This window comes from Amblyomma americanum, chromosome 2 (assembly GCF_052857255.1).
Source record: "Amblyomma americanum isolate KBUSLIRL-KWMA chromosome 2, ASM5285725v1, whole genome shotgun sequence".
NCBI lineage: Eukaryota > Metazoa > Arthropoda > Arachnida > Ixodida > Ixodidae > Amblyomma > Amblyomma americanum.
Genome location: NC_135498.1, coordinates 94,429,656 through 94,450,697, shown reverse-complemented (window position 1 = coordinate 94,450,697; position 21,042 = coordinate 94,429,656).

The following is a 21,042-nucleotide window of genomic DNA, read 5'->3' as shown; positions in this document are numbered from 1 at the left end:
ATGAAGAGACACCAAGAAATTCTCAACTATTTCGCTCGGTAATCTGCGCACAGTAAGTGGCCGGTGTAGAATTTTTTCCCATCTCAATGTGTTTGGCGTTAATTTACTGCTGCTGTAATATCGAATTACACGTTATATCGAATTCGTACTTTTTTTTGCGAGTTAGATATATGCGGGTTCGACTGTATACTTACGTGCCTTGCTTCGACGTCATAGTGGTCGCTATGCTTGAGACCAGAAGTGCAGCAGAAACCTGCGCGTGGTAGAAATCCACTTTCCACCACATACTACAGCCTACACTGTGAAAGCTATGCTTCATGCTCTCTTGTGCCGCCAGTGATGCCGCGTCTGAATATCCAGGAGACAGTCTTGAATGCGACTTTCTGTTTGGCTATGAGCTGGAAGGTCGACATTTGCGCGGCAATATATAGCAATCCGAAAGTTCGTCCAGTAAAGGTAGCGCGTTCCCGCAACGAAATTTTTGCCCGGGTCAATTTTTTTTCCCTGTGGTTGGTTAATCCGAAAACCTGGTCAATTTGTGTATTTTTCGCGGTCTCAGTGACTTTCGAATTACAAATTTTTTACACCATGTACACAATAAAGTGTGTGGGGGGGGTTAGTCGAGTGCCATTCTGTTGGACAAGGAGTGCGCACCTGAATATTTACTATTCATCGGCAGCCACCGCGGTGGTTCGAGTAATGGCGCTCGGCTGCTGGCCTGAAAGGCGCGGGTGCGATCCTGGCCGCGGCGGTCGAATTTCGATGGAGGAGAAATTCTAGAGGCCCGTGTACTGTGCGATGTCAGTGCACATTAAGAGAGAGAGAATATAATTGGTTTTGGAGGGAAAGGAAATGGCGCAGTATCTGTCTCTTATATCGTTGGACACCTGAACCGCGCGGTAAGGGAAGGGTAAATGAGGGAGTGAAAGAAAGGAAGAGAGAGGTGCCGTAGTGGAGGGCTCTGGAATAATTTCGACCACCTGGGGATCTTTAACGTGCACTGACATCGCACAGCACACGGGCGCCTTAGCGTTTTTCCTCCATAAAAACGCAGCCGCCGCGGTCGGGTGAGAAAAAATATCTATTGAGCAATTGGGTCCCCGCACGACCCCACTGAACTCAAGTGTTTATGTCCCAAGGTCCTTGGAACTGGCAGCCCAGCCGGTGGCGATGCTCTGCACGGCCGGGTCCTCCGAGCGCAGCAGGGTCTCCCAGGTCTTGAAGTCCTCTAGGCCGCGCGGTGTAGGGTCCGTCGGGCAGAGGGACAGGATGTGGAGGGAAGAGGCGAAGGGTTCTGGCCACAGGCAGGAGTGGAGGAGGAGGGATGATAGTGGGCTAGGGTGAGTGTGTGTGTGTCTGTAGTTTGCGCCAGAGTGTTTTGTGTTCGTTATCTAGGGAGGTGGTGGGCGGGTGGTAGAGCTGGCGCGAGGCTCTGTAGGCTAGCGTCACCTCGCTGAAGAAGTGCATTCGCTCCCTCGCGAATCCCCGATCCGAGGCCACCTGAGCCCGGTTTAAAAAACCCCGGGCTAAAAGGTTGGCGGCCTCGTTTCCGGGATTCCCGGAGTGCGCAGGCACCCATATAAGCTCTACATGGCGGGGTGGGGGTGCATCGGGCGAGCCCAGTATGCCAAAAGCGGGGACGTGGGCTCGGCCTCGCGCAAAATATAGAATTGCAGTCTTAGAGTCTGTTAAAATGTACCAGGCTTCCGTGCGGGTGATGGCAATTGCGATGGCGGCTTCCTCTGCAGCCCCTGGGGTGGTGTCTGGGGAGAGGTAGTGTGAGCGAGGCGGATGAAGAGTCAACCACGGCTGCGGTTGCTACGTCACCCGTGCAGGCGACGTCCACCCATCGGTGGAGTTCCTTCGCACGGGCTCTGCGGCGCTGCTAATGGTGGGAAGGGTGCATATTTTTTGGCAATGCGTTGATGACCAGCTCTCGGTGAAGAGGTCGAGGAATGGGGAGAAGGGTTGGGTCGTTGGCCGGTATTCTGATTCGGAGGGAGTATATACCGGCTTGTGGAGGTTTGTGTAAGCCTTATGTATTGGGCCTGTCGATGGGTCTCCACGAGTTCTCCGATAGTGTTGTGGAGGCCAGTAATGTGTCTGTGGGGGTGTTAAAGGGAAGATGAAGTGCGACCTTGAATGCCTTGCGGATCAAGACATCCAAAGCATTTATGTCGAATTTGTGTAGTTGTAGGTGTGGGGTAGTGTAGAGCACACGGCTGAGGACGAAGGCATGAATGAGGCGACAGAGGTCGCGTTCTGTCCATTCCCTTACGGCGCGGTTCAAGTGTCCGCCGATACGTGATGCAGATACTGCCCATTTCCTTTCCCAAAAAAACAATTTCATTTCATTTTCAGAAAAGGAAATGGAGCAGTAACTGTCTTCTTCACGGGCACCTCAAACGCGCCGTGAGGGGAGCAAGGGGACAGTGAAAGAAGAAACGTAAAGAGGTGCCATAGTGGAGAGCTCCGGAATCATTTCGACCACCTGGAGATCTTCAACGGGCGCTGGCATTGCACAGCAAGCGGATGAAAATAAGCATTGGTTTTGGGGGAAAGGAAAGGGCCCAGTAACTGTCTCACACCTCGACTGGCACCTGAACCACGCCGTATGGAAAGGGATAAAGGAGGGACTAAAAGAAGAAAGAGGTGCCGTAGTGGAGGACTCCGGAATAATTTCGACCACCTGGGGATATTTAACGTGCGCTGACATCGCACAGCACACGGGCGCCTTAACGTTTTGCCTCCATCGACACGCGGCCGCCGCGGTCAGGTTCGACCCCGGGTACTCCAGATCAGTAGCCGAGCGCCCTAACCGCTGAGCCACCGAGGCAGGCACCCCTGCTTCGTGGCTAGAGACTATCCCCTGGACACGGGCCCAGAGTGTGCAGATTTCTGGGTGCTTTTTTTGCGTTTCGCCTGCATCGAAACGCGGTCGCCGCAGAGAGATCTGAACCCGAGTATACTCCGACTGAGTAGTCGAGCCACCGAGGCGGGTGCAAAACAGAGCCCTGCTAATAAGTATAGTGGAGAAGGAAGGGAGAAAGAGATGCCATAGTGAAGGACTACGCCGGAGCCTCGCCAAGCCGTGGCACCTCTTTCCTCTCCCACCTTCCTGCCTCCCAAACCCCGGCACGCCTTACCTTTCCTGTTCTGGCTGTCAACTGTGGCTGAGCACGGTATAAGAATATATTCTTACATCATGGGCTGCGGTAAAAATGGCCACCGATATATGAGACAGTTACTGCACCGTTCCTTTCCTCAAAGGACGGTGGTGCAGAGTTTAATGCCGCGTTGACGAGGTGCATGCGAAGAGGAGTCCGCAATGGATGTTCGCGAAAAGTGTCCTTCGTGGAATGCTCGTAGATTCACCATGCCTGCGGAAGTGGATATTCTCCATTGCGACCGGAATGTCGAAAGCGTGTGATATCCGAGCTGAACATGCAAGGCCGCATCGCCATAGCGGTGGTGCTGGCCCGTAAAGCAGCGAAGCTCAGTGGCCAAACGGGTTCGAAACAGAAAGGCTAAGCCAAGTACCTAAACGTGCTGCAAACGAACATGCCAAATCCAAGTACCTATTGTGTGTGAGGTTGGCTCGTCGCTTGCATAAAATGTCTGTAAATATGCGAGGACGTTTTAATGCGAAAGCGTTAATTAAAACCCCGTTCTCCAGAAAATCCGGTGTCGGCGTTGGCGTTGCATGTGAGCGAAAAATCACGCGTGCATGGCTCTGGCAGGTGGTCCCCAGAAAGCAATCTACGAGGCATGGGGGTCACCTTGGTCAAATGACGTTGCTGCGTCATCACAACCTGCTAACCGAATAGTGAGCAAACTGCCCACAGTGAGGTGGCAGTTAAATTAATTATTGGTCGCTCGGGAAGAGCGACCCGTGTCGCACAAGGCCCACGGCTGGCAGCACCTGCCGTCGCAGGGCAGTGGCGCATCGCTTAACCGCTGCACTACTGCGCCAGGAGGGGTATGAGGACTCCCAGGGATCTATGAATTTAAAGTAGAGAATGACCTTCTGCATATATGGAATTAACCCATTACTCTATCGCGTCGTGCTATTAAGGCGGAGCTTAAGTGCACCCTCTCTAATTTTTTGCTTGCCCATGTGACCTTCAAGTCCAGAGAACTTGTTTTTAGTATCCGCGTGAAGGTGCGCCCTCCCGAAGTTCTAGACCTGCTTAGTGGCTGCAGACCATCTCCCGGACACGGGCCCAGAGTTTGCAGATTTCTGCGCTCTGAACACCAAAGACAGTGCCGGTTGTACAAGGAACTGCTGTGGCTCCGGTCACAGGAATATTCGCAACCATCGACGAAGTGGCGCCAATTCTGCGTGATCATCGACACAACTACAGAGTTCCTGTGGCAACACAACGACTGGTTCGTTTTTCTTCGGCTACGTGTTTCGAAAGCGACCACTGGACCTGGGAACCGCGTCCACACGCCGGGGAACGTGTCACTTTTAAAAGAGGCCCACCAGGTCCTCAGCTTCGGACCAAAGTTCGTCACCGAACCGCAAAAATCCCCGGCTGAAGTGTTGGAGATGGTAAGGCGAGTCTCACGACGTTTAGGGGGTAAAGCCGAGAGGTGTTTCCTAAGGAGCTGACTTCCTACCACGACCGAGGTAGTCGACTAAGGCTCTACCGGTTGAAAAGTCTGTTCTATACCTGTAGAAATAATGCCTCGAACATTGAAGAGGACGATATAGAGGGACGCTTCTGCGTCATTGAAAAAATGTTGTATCGTTCAAAAGGTCTCAGAAGCGAGTTCGACAAATTTCGAACAATGCAAAAAGCGTTTGATGCAGAGAATGAAGACAAAAAGCAAAGAAATTTATTATGCGGCTGAAACTGAATGGGCTACCCCACTCTGTTGAAAAAGCATAAAGGTTATCCTTGCAAATATTTTTTTTTTCTTTAGCGCGAATACCCACAAGGATGCTAGCTTATTCAGAGTGATTGTTCTTGAACGGGGTTCCTGCAGCACGCGGTATAGCGAGGTTCGGGCAGAAAAAAAATGAGGGTGTGGGAGATTTACGATACTCTTAGGGAAAAAAAACTGATGAAAACATAGACTTTCTAAAATGCAGTAGCAATAAACGCATGCTAGCTCTGTCAGTAAATATTGAGGACCTGTATTATTCCATACCTCACGAATGTCTTCTGGTGAATGTCCGTGATTGTATTGGCAGGCATTGGGCTATTGTCTTCCAAAATAATTGTGGCTAATCGGTGGATAACTTTATCGAACTACTAGCAATGTACTTTAGGTCGATGTATGCGCAGTGATATGTGACAATCCTTCAAAAGCAAGGTATATGCGTTGGCTCGTGCCTAACCCCATGACTCTTTTTGCCAACGCGTGACCGCAACACGTGACGGTAGTCTTTTTGCCAACACGTGACCGCAGTCGTGGCCTAGTGGTCTGGGCGTCCGCTTCGGCTGCAGGAGGTGGTTGGTTCGAAACCCACCGCCGGACATCCACCGGTAAAAATGGGTACCATGCCACCCCCGGCCCGGCGCCCGGCTTCTTCAGGGGAGTGTGTGCTTGGGGAGGCTCCGCAAAACCCCGCTGCGCCCCATCGGGGGCAACACTCAGCCTGCAAACAGGTGGAAACAAGTGAAGAGTACACTTGAATTTACTCCCAAGTCCGGCTCTGCGTCTTCGTGAGAGAAAAAAGGGCCACAAATGGGCTTCTGCCGCACGAGGCGGATTTAACGTTGTTATCGCTGATCCGTCAGAGCAACTGTGGTCACGACCCTTTTCCCAAGCATCTCACCCAGAACAGATGAGCACCAGGCCGGGGGAAATCTTGTACTCATTAAAAATCGGTGGGTACCCGGCGGCACTGGGGATCGAACCCAGTCCCTCCCGAATGCAAGGCGGATGCTCTACCACAAGGCCACGCTTCAGTCAAAGAACACCTCACGAGGAGGGGTGAAAGACCCCTTTTCCAAGCATTTCACCCTAAATAAGCCGAGCACCAGACCAGGGGAAGCTTGTACCCATTGTATCACCAGTGGGTACCCGGCGGCACTAGGGATCGGAGATACAGCGAGACATCGTCGGCATCGCGGGAAAGCGGAGCACACCCCTCTGCGCTGTGCAGCAGCTGACCAGAGCCGTCATACACGAGGAACTCCGGGACTACCTCCTCGTGTATACAGACGGCTCAGTGGTCAGAGACAGCTGCTCCCTCGCAGCGGCGGCCACCGTCCCCGCCCTGCGGCTGCACCAGTGCTGTGGCATGTTGCAAGTTGCGCGTCCGCGCCATAAGTGTCGCCACGGTCGGAACGATTGCAGCGATCCTGGTATCTGGCAGCAAACGCGGCTGGAGTCAATGACACAACGCGTCTGCGCCGCCAGTGCCGCCGCGGGCAACGCTGCAGCGCAGTGGCAGCAGACGACAGCGACCGGCGCAAGCATAGCGAGCAAAGTTTTGAGCAATTTATGTTTTTACCGCCAACTCCCAGGCACCGCCACCGTCGCATTTCAAAATCGTCCCCATTGGCTCTACGGGAATGTCACACCCCAGTGCTGCCAACCCTAGGGATTTTCCCCTAGATCTAGGGAATTTTAACGTTGTTTAGGGGAAAAGGGATTTTTGTTGTAATCTAGGGAAATTTTACTTTCCGCATGGACCTTTTTATTTTTCGATGTGAATCGGTTCCTTATTCACTGTTTCTTCACCACCTTGATTTTGAGAATCTGGCTATGCGCCATGTGCACGAGGGGAAAGCGTTGTTTGGATCGAGGTGGCGTGGTCGGGCCGGGAGGAGTAGGGTGCCTCGATGCGCGCCCGCTCTCCGCTGAGGGTGGAGCCACTCTTTGAAGGGGTCGCCGCCGCCAAAACCGGTTCTCGGGAGGCGCCGCTGCCATTTTCTTGCATTCCGCTCCCGCGTCCCGTCGACTGCCCACGCTAGACACGGAAAGCGGCATTCTTCACAGTCTTTTTGCAGAATGCCTGGGTGCTGCGTTCCCCAGTGCACTAACAGCGCTAAAAATGGCTGGAGAATGTTTTCGTTTCCTAGAGACAAAAAACGACGTCTTCTATGGACTGTGAAAGTGAAGCGGGACAAGTGGCAGCCGACGAACTACTCTTGCATATGCAGCGTAAGTACCCGACTTCTCAGCAGTGCTAAATTTATTTCGAGGCTCGTGTCAGCTTGTCTTTGAGTCTGTTTCTGATGACCATATTTACGATTTCGTGTTCCTGTCGGAGGCGTCATGTCATGCTTTTGCAGGTTTCTGATATTTGATCGCTGCAAACGGTCGTAGTCTCTTAGAGCTTGGGGGGCGATATGGAACCTCTGGCGCATTTACGTTTCCGTTCATTTCACGTGGCAATAAGGCTCAGCCTTCTAAAATTATTACGATCTTTGTCAGCCACGAATCTTGAGCAGCAGTGCATCACGCTTACTTCACAAAAAGCCCTCGCTACCCGCTTAATTTTGGCAGGCGCATACCTGTATAGCAGTATGAAAAGGGAATCCCGGAGTGCAGAATAGCATGGGACGCGTTTTAGGCTTGTGTTTGTCCACATTGCATCAAATTCAGATCTTTTATACTTTTGTTCAGTGCGAAAATTGTTATTCATGACATTTATTCTAGCTTATATGTCATGGAAGTAGCGCATGGAAATAAAAAAAAAACGGAGTAGTGTGAAGTACATCTCTATTTTGTAAATGTGTGCGGATGTGAGCCCATATGCGTGCCGGCGTGCGTTTGTTTGATTTTCTTGATTTATCGTAATTTAATCTTATTTTTCGGGGAATAAGGCATTTATATTAGCAAAAAAAATTTTTCATGCAGGCTCACTTTGAAGAATCATGTTTTGAGCAAAACCGGGCAGATGGATGGAAAAAGCTGAAACCTAATGCTGTACCAACGGTTTTCTCATTCAGGGGTAGGTATTTCCCGTTTGATTCGCTGCCTGATTCTGTATAAGTGCATACATTCGTTACTAAAAAAAGTGGTGGCATTTGAGCCGCTTGCCCGGTATGGGTCACTTATTTCGCCTTTAACAGGTTATGTGTGCATGCATGCATGTCTTCTCGCACGCTCATCAAGAAGCCTCCCACTTATTCAATTCTACTGTCGATCGGCTCACGCAGCAGCCTTCATCTCAAACGCCCACTTAACCCATTCTTACTTGAAAAGGCAGAATCGGTCGCCTTCTCTAATTAATACAAATGGAATTAACCAAGACGGCATTGTAATTAATACAGGGAGCGGGGAACAAGTGAAGTACTTATGTGCACCTTTTGGCCCCTACCCTTAGAATTTTTTGTGCAAAACTAAAGACTGAAAAATAAAATGCCGAGACGCTGGTCATGCCTTGTTTTCGCTTTGCTCTTTATCTTGATTTTCCATATCCCGTGATTCCCGCATTTTTCCTTTACATAGTGCTCAGTTTGATCATTGGTTTGTACATCCTCCTGCTTCCAGTTGCTCCAAGGAACCGAAAGCCACCTAGAGACAGAACGCAGCTTGTGCCCATATCCGCCAATGAAGAGGTGAACAACCCCGCTGAAGGACTTCACATCGCATCAGAGGCAGATTTGCTCCCCGATTCAACCGAAATGGTGTCCCGAGATACGTCATCGGTCAATCTCCAAGTCGACAGCTTAGATGTAGAATCTTCGAACGTCGGAAGTCCAAGCTCGACAGATGAAACACCTACAGCTAGTGGGACACAAACGGATTGTGCTGAGTTGAGAAAGCAGTTGGTAGACATGGAAAGGAAATACGCCACGCTTCAAGAACATCACACAATTGCTAACAAGACAATCCAAAAGCTCAAAAAGCAAGTTCAAAAGCATGAAAGCATGGCTGATAATTTCGCAAAAAATACACGGTTCTTGAATGCAGACCAAATTTCCGCTATTTCTAAAAATAGCACTCAGGGTCACACGTGGTCTGCGGAGACGGTTAAGCAAGGGTTGCAAATTAAGTTTGCTTGCGGAACGACAGGATATGAGACATTGAGGAAGTTGGGTTACCCTCTTCCGTCCAGCAGGACGTTGGCACGGAGGATCCAGGGACTGAGGTTCCTTCCAGGCATTCTTCAAGAAGTTTTTGATGTCATGAAGTGCAAGACTGACACAATGGAAAACGTGGAAAAAGACTGTGTGCTGTTTCTAGACGAGATGGAAATTGCTACAGCATTTGAACTGGATCGAGGTGAAGACGTTCTCCTTGGAAGTATAACACTTCCTTCGAAGCCAGAGGAGCCCGCCAATCACGCTTTGGTGTTCATGCTGGGAGGAATCAATCAGCGGTGGAAGCAGGTCATCGGCTATGAATTCACTGGCCAACACGTGGAAGGTGCCGTGCTTAAAGACTATGTACTCGACATCATTCGGCGCTGTGGCCAGATTTCCCTCAGAGTCCGTGCTGTCACATGTGACATGGGATCAGCAAATCGAGCGATGTGGCGAGAATTAGGATTTTCAAGCCACAGAAATTCTACCACAGTGTGCTCAATACCGCATCCATGCTTGGACGGGAAAGAGCTTTTTTTCACTGCTGATGCAGCACATGTGTTGAAGAACCTACGAGGGCAACTTTTAAGCTCGAAAGTGTTTGCACTGAGCGATGCCACCGTGCTCGACAACAACCTCCCGTCACCAAACGTGAAACTGGAGCACGTCCAGGCAGTGGTGGACTACGACGCAGAGAGGGAACTTAATGTAGCCCCTGCCCTATCGGAAGTTCATGTCAGCTCCGGCCACTTTACAAAAATGAAGGTAGGAGTAGCTCTTCAATTCTTCAGAGAGGCGGCACCGGCTATCCGATTTTTGGTGAAGAGAGGGGTTGCTTGACCCATCTGCCGAAACGACAGCATGGTTCTTCGATCTGGTGTCAAAGTGGTATGCCCTGATGTCATCACGCCATCCCACTTTAGCTTTAAGCCACCGAAATATGGAGAAATATTACGCTGCTCTGAAAACCTTGCGCCTTGCAGCAGAAACTATACAAGGGATGAATATGGGCGCCACCTCTCAGTGGAAACCATCCCAAGCTGGGCTGCTTATTTCCACGACAGTTGTCCTTCGCCTCCAAGAAGTTTTTCTGGGCAATGAACGCTACGAGTTTTTCTTAACAAGCAGGCTACTTCAAGACTGCCTCGAAAATCTTTTTTCAGTAGTACGCCTAAGGAAGCCAGTGCCGACGGCATATGATTTAAAATGTGCTCTGAGGCTTGTTAGTGTGAGCCAATTTCTACACACGCCACGAACAACAAGCTATGAGCTTGATGATCGAGAGTACCTCGTCGATCTCCTTTCTCAAGCAAAGAAGCAGCACTCAGAAAATTTGCCTGAAGAAATAGATGACTCTGAGATTTTGTTCATCGAAGAACTGACGTCAACGGAATGTTCTATTTTGTACTACCTGGGAGGGTTCATCCTGAAAAGCGTCTTAAAGTCTGTGTCTTGCTCCCAGTGCAAAGATGCTCTCATCGGAACAGCTTGTAATGAATATGCCTCTTTGACAATTCTGAAGGAGTATGTGAGGGATGGAGGAAACTTGATTTATCCTAGCAGTGAAGTGATGCGCACTCTCAAGAACTACGAGGAGTACTTCACAGGCGCTGCCGCGTGGTGCACTAACAAAATACACACGATGAAGTCCCCGCTGAAATCGCTCACTGAATACTTTGCAAAGATAGACCGACCATGCCTGAACACATGTGCAGATCACAAGGAAGCAATAGGAAAAATGCTGATAGCCGCCTACACAAGACTGCGGCTACGTATACATCTACGTCAGTACCCAGCCACACGTGCTGGTGGTCACGGAAGTAAAACTTGTGCTGGTGTTTCTCTTCCTTGAAGACGCTGTAATAAGTGTGAACTTTTCGTGTGCATGCACATAAGCGTGAGAAAAATTAAAGCGTAAGACACACAAGTTGCATTACGCTTGCATTGAATCGTCTTTTGTAATCATTTTGTAGATATTGTACTTGTGCATTAAGGCATTAAATGATTGTTCTTGCGTGCGCCTAGGTTTTTATGTTTTGACTGCAAAATGTTTTTGCCACCATTGCATAATAGTGTAAGTTAACGTAAGTATGTCATGCGTTCGTACTTGAATATGCAGCTGTTCACTTGGCGCACTTCACCCTCTTTCCGCTATATCCACAAGTAAGCGCAATGATAGCAACTCCGTGGCGCCGGTATTCCAACGACGACGATCAGCTGCCCGCCGTGATCACCTATAGCAAAACAAAGAAAGATATCCGCTATACTTTCGCTAATCGTCTCGAAATAGCGAATGCATCACCGAATCTTTACTCTTACTTTTCATCTAAACTATAAAATGAATGATTTTCAAAAGTAAAGTCAAATTCAAGCTCCCAATGCAAGCGGGGCCACCTCTATCTAGGCGCGCCACGCAGCAAACGAGCGTCTCGCGACCAGCGGAAGCAAGAAAATGGCGGTCGCGCTAGCAGACGACGCGGTTGTCCTCACCCTAAGCGGAGAGCGGGCGCGCATCGAGGCACCCTAGGGAGGAGGTACGAGGTACGGCAAGCCAGATATTACCCAGATTCCCATTGGACAACGTCCAGATGAAGAGACTGGAGGCAATTGACCCGCAAGTTGTCATCGAAAAGCGGATTTATTCAATAGCCCCACTTGCCACCTCATTTCCTTCTCTGGTGCCAGAAAGAGAAATGAACAAAATTGACGCAGAATGGAGACTGCTCCGCAATACAGAAATGGACCTGCCGGCAGATGCGAGCGTTCAACGCTTTTGGAAACGAGTGAGAGACGCCAGGCAAGGAGACGGGAGCCCAATGTTCCCTCTCTTGAGCGACTTCGTCTACAAGCTTCTCTGTTTGCCGCACTTCAGTGCAACAGTGGAGAGAGTTTTCTCTCTGATCAACCTGATGAAAACAAAGACCAGAAACAGCTTGGTGACGCAAACCCTGGCAGCTACGCTTCACACCAAGCGGGTTCTAGGAGGGGCCAACTGTTATGACTTTGCAGTGAACGAACGCTTAATTGGCCTCATGAAAAAAAGAAATGTATATACAGGAGTGAAACTCAGTCGTGATGCCAACCGAATGACGTGTCCTACGTTTTAGCGTTTGTTTGTTCACGCCCACATTTGGGCACAAAGTGGATTTCTCTCGCTCTTTGACTGCAGCCGGTGAGCGTAAGTGTTCACTGCGAGATTTTCATTCATTTCAGGGCTTAGGCCAGGATTTATTAGGTTTTGGTATTAACTAATGTTTTCCTTACCCGTGATCACGTGGTACGCGAGTTTGCATGGGAAATCAATGTGTTATTGTATTCAAAGTTGCTGCCAAAGTGTGGTAAGAGGGTCTCTGCGAAATAAAAGAGTTCACAATTCAACTACGCACCTTTATTCCATGCCTAAATATTAGTTTTCGGATCTAGGGAAATCTAGGGAAGTTTGAGTGAAAATTTGGGGGAGAAGTGGCTTTCGAGGTTGGCAGCACTGTCACACCCTTGGCTGCACAGCCAGACGCATGCAGCATTCCTGGGCTCGTCCACCACCGCAGAACTGCTCGGACTGCAGCTCGGGGTGGACCTGTTGCTCACAATCTCCCCCCTCGCCACCCAGGAGTGCTCTGCTGTGTGACTCCCGCTCCGCCCTCACCCGCCTGCAGAGCAACGGCCGTGGCACACCACTCGTGCGAGCCATCCGCTCCGGCATCGCGCGGCTCGCGCAACAAGGATGCGTTGTGCGGGCCCAGTGGGTGCCAGGCCACTGCGGCATTGCGGGCAACGAAGAGGCCGACAGTCTCGCGACCGCCGCACACCAGCTGCCAGCCAGTGACCACCCCCTCTCGCTGGAGGATGTGCGTGCGGTGATCCAGAAACATCTCCGACAGCAGCACCCGGACGCGTATTTACGTTTGCTAGCCGCTGCAGCCGCTGCAGCCCGTGCCCGTTCCCGACAAGTGCAATGTTGCCAAAACAGACGCTGCAGCCAAGTTCAGTGTTGCCCACGCCCGTTCCCGACAAGTGCAATGTTGCCAAAACCGCTGCCGCGTATTTCTGTTTGCTGGCCGTTCCGTTTGCTAGCCGTTCCCCAGCGTCTGCACAAGTTATATTGTAGTAACGCTAGCCTGCGTCTGCACAAGTTGTATTGTAGTAACGCTAGCCTGAGTCTGCACAAGTTCCCCGCGTCTGCACAAGTTGTATTGTAGTAACGCTAGCCTGGCCTACATTTGTGTGAATAGGTGGGTGTCACCGCCAGTGTGTGAAATTCCTGGCCTTTCACAAACCGCCAAACGTTCATATCTATCTCGTACCTCTCATGAAAGCTGCGCGCGGTTACGGGTGACGTCGTCGCATGATTGTTTAGGCGAAACTGAAATAAAGGAGCTGAAGTGACAATTGTGTCAGGTAACCTAGAACAGTGCACTGGGCTGTAAGATCATTGCCTTTAGACACTGTTGCAAACAGTTTCATGATGGCATATACTTGCTGTCAGCATACCCTTGCTGTCTTATCTTCACATTGGACACAGGAATGGAAAAATCCCACTAAGCGCAACCTCCCATACCTAAACTGTTCAGAGTGCAAACAGTAGTCATTATTAATATTGCATCCACTGCTCTGTGTCTAATCTGAGCTCGATGTGCCATCCACATGTTTTCTGCAATCTGTGATCTGGTAGGTCCTAAACATAGGTGATAATGCTGCTTGGTTTATGTGCTTGCTCCTTTTCTCCAATGCATAGACTCTTTTGGTGTTGTTTAAAGTGAGCCGCCCTTTGGTGGTTGCTTATATAGTGTCCTCAGAATAAAAAAGAAAAAGGTGGCTACTTCTCTGAACATCAATATTTATTTTTTATTTAACAGTTACTTGCACCACCCCATAGGACATTACAGCAAGCTGTTCCACTCTAAGATAGGTAAAAAACAGAAGAATAGAAAACATCACCCTTTAAGGAAAGCTCTTTCACCTTGAAATGCTTCAATATGTAATTAAGTTGGTTGGTTTCCTGGTGGAAATCAAGCAGCACTGTTGTGAATTTTTTCAATTTACTTATAAGTGGCCATGTCTGCAAGCCCCAACAGACACATCCATATTCAAGTATTGATCACACATGACTATCAGCTGTATTCTGAAATCACTTTGCAAATGACCGAATCTCTACTGTAATAAACCCAGAACTGATGGCTGCCTTGTTCCCAATGTAATTCAGTTGCTTATTCCAAGGCCCGAGATAAAAAGCACTCCTAAGCATAAATTTCTTGCTTGTTCTTAAAGTAATATTTAACTCTGTACCTATCAAAGTCATTACAGCACTGTCTTGTAAAGGTGATGTGAACAGTTTGCAAAGCTTTTAGCAAAGTAGGTGAATCATACACAATTTGTGAATTACACTGGAGGAATATCATCAGGACCAAATACCTTGGCCTGATTAACATCTTGCAATAATATACCAATCCCGTTAACACAAAATATGATCTCCAGCATGCGGTCTAGCTTAGCAGCCAGTGTGAATCTAACAGTATGTGAGCAATACGGCATGCAGATGACGAATAACCACTGCAAAGTTTTGTTTGACATACATTATTGTTTATTCAAAAACTAGTGCAGGCATGAGGTAAATAAATTAGTAGAAGAGGAGGCCCCAAGTAGAAACTGTCGTGGGGACCTCCTGTTATTAATTGTATATATGATGCATGATAAACATATGGAAGATAGTAACTGCATATCGGAAAACAGGTGCGGTGGAAATTAACAATCACAAGAAAAAATTTGATTAAGTATGCTCAATTTTGCAAACTCATTAAGGAACACGGCAAAAAGAGAACACTACTATACAAAAGCACTCGAGCAATAAAAGCCATATACAATAAATACAAGGTTCATTGGCATGGCAAATGATGGTAATTAAAAAGTACACACTCTTTCAACCTTTTATGGAATGATGCTTCTGTACTAGATGATGTGATGATTGTTAGCAGAGAGTTGCAGACAGTGATTGCTGAGAATGATGAATAAATACGAAGCTAGAATATATATCACGACTTTTCACGTCAGGTATACAGATGTTGTCCTCATGAAAAAAAAAAAAAATTCAGGGTGTAGTGTACAGTATGCATGCATAGACTGTGACCAAGTGTATGTAGGTGAAAGTGGAAATTTCGTTGAAAGGTTGAAACAACACCAGTATGATGTTGCAAACAAGGAAGCTTCGTCAAATGCACTCGCCGAACATTCTGAAAGCAGGCAGCATGATATAGATTGGAGCAACGCGTGCATTTTGAAAACAGAAAATAATCTGCAGAGCCGTCTATATCTAGAATCCTTAATCATTCAGACAACCGAACATACTCTTAATCGCACTGACGGAGCACTTCCTGGTGCATACGCCCGCTGCCTAGGGCACATTTTCAAGCTTAAATAGCCAGCCTTTCACATCTGTACCTGTTTGTGAACAAGGTTCCCGTGTGGGAGCCGAAACGTCATTTAGGAGTTCATTTTATTTTCGTCGGTGTTCTGCCTTCTTCTTCATGTACACCCCCAACCAGATGGGTTTCCGTCCAACCCTCGAGTTCATCAACTTACACCGGTCGTATGGCCAAAGAGCAATCACCGAAATCTGTCGATTTACTTCCGTGACCACTCGAGTGACATCATTCAAATGGTCACTTGAACTTCAACATGACATATGCAAGACCCTTGGCCTCATTCCTCAGTCCCTCCGCCTCAACAGGCCCGTTTCAACAAGTCTCGGCTACAGCATTGTCGCCAAGGCTGAACGATTTCTACTACAGGCAAGAATTTTGGATTGCAAACAAACTATTAGGAAACTAGAAAACAAAGCTTTCTTTGCACGGTGCCGGCTAGAGTGCCAGTACTCGGCAGTATTCCTAAGTGTGCAGCTACACGCCAATTTTCAGGCCAAATTATCTGCAGCCAGAGCAGAACAGTCCCACGAAGACGAACTCTACAGGCTCACACATCAGGATAGGCCTGCACACAGCAACGTCACTTTGTCAACAGTCCACAGCCTGTACTCTCATAAGCGTGATCCTGCTCTAATGTCTGTATTCAGCCTGGGCCTAAACTTCAAGTGGCACCGGCCCCAGACCAAAGAAAATATTCTATACGCAGTGGAGAACGCAATCAGCAAGGTGGAACCTTCCCGCCGCGAAGAAGCACGTACTCGCACACTCGGCGCTCTTTTGAGGCTGCGGCCACTTCAGGCCTCCTCGACACTCTCTTCAGTTCAGTGCAACGCCATCAAGCAGCTCCAGGCTAATGCCGATTTGGTCATTCTACCAGCTGACAAAGGAAATGCCACTGTTCTTCTCGACAAGGTCACCTACAAGACCAAATGCTGGCCCTGCTGTATGACCAGAGCACTTACGTGTGTGTCAAGAGGGATCAAATGGCAAAGATACAGGCACAGTTGCATGCCTGTATCTTACAGGCCATGCCCTTTCTTACCGGCTGCAGCGCAGGACCTCCTCTACAACAGCTGAGCTTCACGGCATTAAGGAAGCTGTTTCTTACATCCTGCGCCGAACCGCCGGCCGTTGGGTTATCTTCACCGATTCAAAAGCATCTCTGCAGATCCTGGCCAACCTGCTGAAGAAAACGAATCACCAGCCAGTTTCCCTGGACATTGGGTATATCCATCATTTAGCTATTGCCGCAGGCCACTGCATAACATTTCAGTGGGTACCTGCTCACTGTGGCATTATGGCTAATGAAAAAGCAGATGAAGCGGCCCGTAAGGGCCATCAACATCAGAGATACATTCGAAGTTTTCTCACAAAATCTGATGCGTCCCAAATGGCTAAAAGTTTTGCGTACCAAGAAACATATTGGCTTTGGAGTTTGCCGACACATCAGTACCAATTTCTTCACTCAATCGACCCACATCTTAGATCAAGACTCTCACCCAGAATTCCTCGACAACTCGAAACACTTTATCACCGACTTCGTCTGAATGCTGCATATACAAATGGCCTGCGATACCGTTTTGGACAAATGAACAGTCCGCATTGTGACAACTGTGCTTCGATAGAAACTGAGGAACATATCCTGCTTGAGAGCCCTGCGTATGCTAACGAGCGTGCGTACTATGAACATTGCATGCAGAAGCTCTGCCCAGTGCCCCTAACAATGGACAAAGTTTTAGGCCCCTTAGCCTGCTTCAGGCAACAGAGACTTGCAATGAACTTTCTTTTTACATATTTAAAAGACATTGGACATCTCGATAAGCTCTAAATTCACTTGCAGGTTACCTTCATGCATTCTTCTTGCAGTGAACTTCGTCAGCCCATTCGTCGGACAATGCACTCCATCATTCCATAGGTTACATCAATACTCGCCACTGCATCCTTAGTACCCATTTCATGGCTGCATTTTATCTTCGTTTTTTTTTTCCACCTCTTCCACGCTGCTCTCCTTCAGTCTTTATCTCCCAAATTCCCCTCCCTACGCAGAGTAGCATGCCAGCGATATTGAAACGCCGGCTAAATTCTCTGTTTCTTCATTAAAGAGTCTCTCTCTCTCTCAGTTGCAAAAGCTTCTATCACACCTTTTGTGGTGCCACCCCAACATAAGTCCTTCTGCTTAGCGCTACTATGTCACAATGGCTCAGCACCAGCGTTCTATGGCCTTCCTAAGATACACAAAACCGATGTTCCAGTGAGGCCTGTCGCACATTTTACCAGTTTACCACTCTACAAGCTCTCTGGCTTCCTGCACCACATACTGGCTCCGCTCATCGGAAGAACCCCGACCAGTGTGCCTCATTCTGCTGACTTTATATAAAAAGTTCGAAACGTGCGTCTTGACAACTGTGATATGATGGTCTCTTTTGATGTCAAGCCACTCTTCATGAGTGTTCCAACTGACATAGCAGTCGAGGTTTGCATGGCGGCCCTAGAATCTGATGCTACTTCGCCTGGCAGGTCGCCAATCGATGTGCCAGATCTCGGGCGACTCCTGCGTTTCTGCCTGAGTAACACATATTTTACTTTCGACCAGGTGTTTTACAAACAGGTTCACGGCACAGCCATGGGTGCTTCAGTTTCTGTTACCGCTGCAAACCTAACAATGGAATGGCCTGAAAGCCACGCACTAAATTCATTCAGCCCACAGCCAAAGATTTTTGTGTGGTACGTTGATGACTGCTTTGCTATTATCAAGAAGGATGTTTTATTTGATTTCACAGCGCATCTTAACAGCACCGAAAGAGCCGTCCAGTTCACAGTCGAAAAAGAAGAGAATGGACAGCTTCCGTTTTTGGATGTCTTAGTGAAACGAAGCCAATCCATGCTCTCATCCAAAGTGTACAGGGAGAGCACTCATACTGGCTGCTATCTTCACTTTCACTCCTTTCACCCAGCCTTTCACAAGAGATCAGTAGTTGCCTCACTATTTCTTCAAGCAAACCGCATCTGCACAGAGCCAGAGGACATGAAGGCCGACCGTCAAGGTGTTCGCAAGGACTTCTCCGAATGTGGCTACCTGTTGCCTTTCGTCAACGCTGTGGAACGCAAACTGTTGCAACCCCCACGATCTGACAGTGGCTCAGCCGCCAAAAAACGTGGACCTGTGCCATATGTGCCCGGGTTCAATGAAGCCTTGGCACGCATCTTGCGATCTTATGACGCTGAGGTGTCACACGTGGCGGCGAAAAAGTTGCTCGTCAATGTAAAAAGACTGCCTGCCGAAAGAAAAATTTCCGGGCGTAGTGTACACTATACCGTGCAGAGACTGTAACTATGTGTATGTAGGTGAAAGTGGAAACTTTGTTAAAAGGTTGAGACAACACTTGCATGCTGTTGCAGACAAGAAAGCCTCGTCAAATGCACTAGACTCCTTAGCCATTCAAACAACCGAACACACTCTTAATCGCACTGACGGGGCACTTCCTAGTGCATAAGCCCACTGCCTACGGCACATTTCAAAGCTTAAATAGCCAGCATTTCACGCCTGCACCTTTTTGTGAACAAGGCTCCCGTGTGAGAGCCGAAACGTCATTTAGGAGTTCATTTTATTTTGGCCGGTGTTCTGCCTTCTCGATGTACAGCCCCAACCAAACAGGTTTCCGTCCAACCCTCGACTTCATGCAGGAAGCATATACTGTCTAGAAAGCCCAAGAGGGAGCCTAAATTCAAACGTCAACATGTGTTAGTTCATGCTGTAGGTCATCCTTCTAGGACTGCAGCCACTGTGAAAAAATGTGAAGCTGCTTTCATGCATGTTGCACAAAGCATTATCTAACATTATCTCTAATCCCAAGTTTCAGTGTACTCCGGAAATGCAGAAAGATGACCCCGAGAAACTGCCAGAAAGCACATGTTAGGTCCAACAGGTTTGCAGCATAAGAATCCAGTTATCTAAAAGCTTCCTGCTACATTTTATTCCATTGCAAAGAAAGTAAATTCGAACACTCTGTGAACTGCAGCAAATAGCCTGCTAAATATACCTGTTAAATGAAACAGGTGCAATCAGACTCCACAGCCTTGGCAAAAGAAAAATAGGAAATTGGAAGGGGGTAGGTAATGCAGGCAGCACTGCAGCAAAAACCCTCTTGCAACCAAACAGTAAACATGAACGTTCATCGTGAGAGGCACTGAATGGAACTGTAAAGTGAGAGTGCGATTGATTTGTGTCTTAAGTCTGTGTACACAATGCTGTATCAAAAGTATCGTTACAATAGGATGCGTATATTCTCAAAGACTGAATAGGAAATTCCTGTTGACAGTGTCAGCATGGAGCCTCTTGTTTTGTTTTGAGTTTCACATTGATAACTGTTTTGGGGCAAGGAGAATGTTGGGGAATGGAAGATGCTCTTGGAATGCACATTCACAATGTAGCTCAAAGTGTTTAAGGGAAACACTCAAGGTGAAGTGCATTTCAATTAGGCAGTAATTACTCATGAGTTTCTACTTGATCACATTTTACGGTTGCAGAGCAAAGCTAGACAGGTTTTTCAGAAACTTTGCAGCTGAAGGAAAATTCGTCTTAGTCTGGGGTAGAACCAGGGACCACAGCCTGCCTGGGCAGTCACTCTACTTTTAAGCTAACCAGGATGCCTAGCAGATGCCATGGTGCACGAGGCCATATTGACCAACAACCTGAAGCAAGAACGGTGTTAGTCTCGCTCTGAGCTGTTCATCAATTAGCTCTCTTTACCTAAATGGTTTGAAGGTTCAGACACCATGAGACACAGTACTGGAAATAGTTCAGGATAGCCCTTAGCCTTTTGCTTGTAACAGCCTATGCAGAAGTTCTCGAGGCAGCATGGTCACACTACGTTAAGTGTGTGTCTTCAGTCTTCTTTATATGCTTTAAATTAATCCGGAGCCCTCCACTAAGGTGACCCTTGTAGCCGGCAGGTTGTTTTGGGATGTTAAACCCTACAATTTACAAATTTTCCTCGCACGGTACGCTGGAGCCGTAGATGGGGAAGAGAGAAAGTCAAAAAGAGAGGCAATCCATTGATATTTACGCTGCTCAGAAGGCATGCCGGAGGTGTGTGAGCGAAGGTGCAGCGGATTCGAGGGTAGAGAGGCTGGCAAGCTCGGCCAGTAGCGGGGTGCGGGACAAGGCAAGATATACGACACGTATGTTATATTCTTGTAGACGGAGATCCCATCGCACAAGGCGAGCGCAGGGATCTTTTAGCGAAGGAAGCCAACATAGGGCATGATGGTTGGTGACCACGTCAAAAGGACGGCCATTATGATAGAGTCGAAACTTGCCAAGAGCCCAGACAATGGCTAAGCACTCTTTTTTCTACCACGGAGTAGTTGGATTCGGCTTTTGTGAGGGTGCGGCAGGGGTCAGCAACCACATATTCCTCGAATCCACACTTGCGTTGGGCGAGCACAGCCCTGAGGCCAATGCCACTGGCGTCCGTGTGTACTTTGGTTGGGTCTTGCAGGTCGAAGTGACGCAAGGTGGGTGGTGTCTTGAGGAGACTGCGCGTCGTCGCAGGCAGGCAACCAACTCGAAAAACCTATGTTGCTGCTGAGAAGCTGAGTTAAAGGGGCAACAATGGCCATAAAGTTGT